This window comes from Sceloporus undulatus, chromosome 2 (assembly GCF_019175285.1).
Source record: "Sceloporus undulatus isolate JIND9_A2432 ecotype Alabama chromosome 2, SceUnd_v1.1, whole genome shotgun sequence".
Lineage (NCBI taxonomy): Eukaryota > Metazoa > Chordata > Lepidosauria > Squamata > Phrynosomatidae > Sceloporus > Sceloporus undulatus.
Window position 1 is genome coordinate 798,448 of NC_056523.1, and position 4,746 is coordinate 803,193.

The following is a 4,746-nucleotide window of genomic DNA, read 5'->3' on the forward strand; positions in this document are numbered from 1 at the left end:
TACAGCGCTTCATAAATAAAGGTTAATAATAATAATAATAATAATAATAATAATAATAATAATAATAATAATATGACATCTCATGGGGGGAAGGCTTGGGGGAAGAAAAAGGTCTTAAGATTCTTCTTAAAGAGATCTAAAGATGTGGTGGAGCGGAGCTCGTCTGGGAGATTATTCCATATTCTAGGGGCCGAGATAGAAAAGGCCCATTGCGAGGTCCTCGCATAACGTGCCATTGGGACCTCCAGCAAGTTCTTTCCTGCCGACCTGAGTATTGACTGGGGACAGATAGAATGTCCTGTTAAATGGAAAATGTATAAAAAATAGAAAAGTGGAAAATCACCAAAGTGGAATTCAAACAAATAGCTAGCCTGTGTAGGGGTAAAGTCAGAAAAGCTAAAGCACAGAATGAGAGAGCTTAAGAACAACAAAAAGGGCTTTTTTTGGATATGTCCGCAGCAAAAGGAAGAAGAAGGAAACGGTAGGTTCACTGTGTGGAGAAGATGGCAAAATGCTAACAGAAGACAGAGAAAAGGCAGAATTAGTCAACACCTTCTTTGCCTCAGTCTTCTCAGAAAAGGCAAAGGGAGCTCAACCTGAGGATAATGGAGCAGATTAGGGGAAATGCATCACAGAATAAGTAAAGAGATAGCAGAGGAATACTTGTTAATCTAATTGAAAATAAGTCTCCAGGACCAGATGAACTACATGCAAGGGTACTAAACGAACTGGCAAATGTAATATGCCATTGGCAATAATAGTCTTTGAGAACTCCTGGAGAACAGGAGAAGTCCCAGCAGAACGGAGGAGGGCAAACGTTGTCCCCATCTTCAAAAAGGGGAAGAAAGAGGATCCCAACAATTTTCGTCCAGTTAGTCTGACATCAGTACTAGGAAAGATTCTGGAGCAGATCATTAAACAGAGAATCTGTGAACATCTAGAAGGCAATGCCATAATCACAAAAACTCAACATGGGTTTCAGAGAAAGAAGTCATGCCAGACAAATCTGATCTCTTTCTTTGATAAAATGACCAGCTTGTTAGATGAAGGGAATGCTGTGGATATACTGTAGTATATCTTGATTTCAGTAAGGCCTGTGACAAAGTTCCCCATGACATTCTTGCAAACAAGCTTGTAAAATGTGGGCTAGAAAAGGTAACTGTTACATGGATTTGTAATTGGTTGACCGGCCGAAGCCAAAGGGTGCTCAGCAATGGCTCTTTTTCAGCCTGGAGAGAAGTGACCAGTGGGGTGTCCAGTGGGGCTCTGTCCTGGGGCCAGTGTTCTTCAACCTCTTTATCATTGACTTGGATGACAGAATTGGGGGCATACTTATCAAATTTGCAGATGACACCAAATTAGGAGGAGTAGCTAATACCCCAGAGGACAGGATCAAGATTCAAAATGACCTGAATAAACTGGAAAGTTTGGCCAAAGCTAACAAAATGAAATTCAACACGGAGAAATGTAAGGTATTGCACTTAGGGCACAAAAATGAAATGCCTAGTTATAGGATAGGGGACACCTGGCTTAAAGAGACTTATACATGTGAAAGGGATCTAGGAGTTCGAGTAGACCACAAGTTGAACATGAGTCAACAGTGTGATGCGGCAGCTAAAAAGGCCAATGCTATTTTAGGCTGCATCAATAGAAGTATAGTGTCTAGATCAAGGGAAGTAATGGTGTCACTCTATTCTGCATTGGTCAGGCCCCACCTGGAATATTATGTCCAGTTCTGGGCACCACAATTCAGAAAGGACATTGAGAAACTGGAGCCATGTGTCCAAAGAAGGGCGACCAAAATGGTGAAGGGTCTGGAAACCATGAATCCCTATGAGAAACAACTTAGGGAGCTGGGAATGTTTAGCCTGGGGAAGAGAAGGTTAAGAGGTGATACGATAGCCCTTTTTAAATATTTGATGGGATGTCATATTGAGGAGGGAGCAAGCTTGTTTTCTGCTGCTCCAGAGAACAGGACCCGGAACAGTGGATGCAAGCTCCAGGAAAAGAGATTCCACCTCAACATTAGGAGAAACCTCCTGACAGTCAGGGCTGTTCAGCAGTGGAATACACTCCTTCCTTGGAGTGTAGAGGAGTCTCCTTCCTTGGAGGTCTTAAACAGAGGCTGGATGGCCATCTGTCAGGTATGGTTTGATTGAGATTTCCTGCATGGCAGAAGGGGGTTGGACTGGATCAGGGCCCTTGTGGTCTCTTCCACCTCTATGATTCTATCACAAGAGGAAGGAAGTGCAGACATCTGTGTCTACTGGAGCTAAGGGGGAAATTGACCAGAATGGAACGATGATTTCTTGGTTGAAAGAGTATCACATTCCAAAGGAGAGGTAGATTTCAGTACAGTGAGTGGGGGGGCAGGGCAGTGTGGCTCTGGTCTGTAGAGATAATCTTATCTTGACCAAGATACCTGTCTGGAAAACATACCACTTCGAATGTATGTACCCCACCCTGAAGACCAGGGATAGTATAGGGATTCTGTTGGTATACCATCCACCCCGTTGCCTAACAGACTCCCTATCCAAACAGACACAGCTGATCTCGTAGCTGCTGTTGGAATTGTCCAGATTTTTATTTCTGGGTGACTTCAGCATCCCATGCGATACCAATTTAACAGGTGCGGCTTGGGGATTCATGGAATTCTGGACAGGCATGGGCCTTTCCCAGTTGGTCACCGGACCAACGCATTGTGCAGGTCATACCCTCAATGTGGTCCAGTATGGGGCAGGAATATCTGTGGGCTGAGATAATTAGCACCACCACACTGTCGTGGATGGAGCATTTCCTGATCAAGACTGAACTAAGAGCCACAGTCGCCCCGTCGGGGGTGGAGGACCCATTAGAATGGTCCACCCTTGAAGACTAATGGAACCAACTGGATTCCAAAAAGCTTTAGTGGTTGGTAATGCTAGTGATTCTGTTGAAGCTTTGGTCAATACCTGGAACACTGACCTTACATGATTGCTCCCAAGTGTCCCTTCCAACCCACTTAAAACCATAAACCATGGTATATGGAAAATCTGCAGAAAATGAAGTGGGTTGGACAACCACGAGAGCGCGTCTGGCGCAACACTTGACTCTTATCTGACAGGCCTTGTCATAGGAAATTTCTTCATTCCTATAGAGGCGATACAGGCAGCGCGGATATCTTTCTCCTCTGAACATATTGCCTTTGTGGAGTCCCATCCAACAGAGCTGTTTAGGGAACTGACACAGGTTCCACCTATGCAGAACCTTTTACTTAACCCGAGAACAGCCTGCTGCGACACATTATTATTATTATTATTATTATTATTATTATTAAAATTTTCCCAAAAAAAAGCAATCAGCTTATATCTTCTTATCGTGTGTGTGTGTGTGTGTGTGTGTATATATATATAGATAGATAGATAGATAGATAGCATTGCAATAGATACCTCCTTTGTTACTGCAATAATAAATGCTTTGTTTGTCATACGTTTAATTGTCTTATTCATTTCCGTTTATGTCATTGTATCTCTCTTCCCCCCCAAATACAGTGTCCTCCTTAACAAAGCTATAAACCATTGCTGGCTTACTGTAATAACCATCTTTTTTACAGAATTTTCTAATGGGAAACCACGCTTCGTTTACCTTTTCAACATCCCCCTGTTTTAATAACAGAGTCAATCCATCTCTTCCATTGTGCTTAGTTTGAATAGCCGTTCATCTATAGTTGGTATTTCTTACTTTTTCCATCTTTCAGCTAATGAAAAGAGGACTTTCTCATACTTCTTATAGTTTGGGTGACTGATTTTATCTGACATATTGAGTAAATAGACTTCTGGTTTTAACTCAAATTTTATATCAAGAGTTTTCTGAATGGTCCTCTTTCTCAGCAGTTGCAGCATCTGGTCTCAGGGTTCCATGGATTTGGTGTGACTGACGCTGTTGAGTGTTTGGAGTTGCACTCCCTGTCTTTTTGGTGCCCTTTAGGGCTGACACCAGGGCAGCCATGCCTTTACTCACTTTGCCCTGGGGCTTTAGCTTTAACTCTTTGGTTGCAGGTTTTCCTGAGGCTGTAGAGCCCTCAGCCTTGGAAGTTCTAGTGTCTGGTCTCTGTGTTTCAGGAACTCAGTGTGTCTGAGGCCTCAGTCCTTCTGAGAGAGTGTGTCAGTTATGACAGTTGGTGTAAGAGTAACTGCGTCTCTGTTTTTGTTGTTATGGTTAGCAAAGTATTTTATTTATTAAAGTAACTCATTTATTAAAAGTCCTCGTATGGAGTGAAGGCTTGAAGGGAGAGCAAGCTTGTTTTCTGCTGCTCCAGAGACTAGGATCCGAAGCAATGGATGCAAACTGCAGGAAAAGAGATTCCACCTCAACATTAGGAGGAATTTCCTGAGAGTAAGGGCTGTTCGACAGTGGAACACACTCCTTCCTCGGAGTGTAGTGGAGTCTCCCTCCTTGGAGGTCTTCAAACAGAGGCTGGATGGCCATCTGTCGGGGATGCTTTGATCTGGATTTCCTGCATGGCAGAATGGAGTTGGACTGGATGGCCCTTTCAGTCTCTTCCAATTCTATGATTATTTCTCAAGCCGGGAGCTCAAGTTCTTTTGCGGTGCTGAAGGAATATTTTCCTTCTTGGCCTGAATACCTTTGCAGACATCTCTTCAGATCCCTTCTCCCTGGTGTCCTGTCGACGTGGTTCAACTCTGCAGGTGGTTGTGGTGGACACAGTGCGTCTTTTCACGCCCCAACAAGGGTTATGGGCCCAGT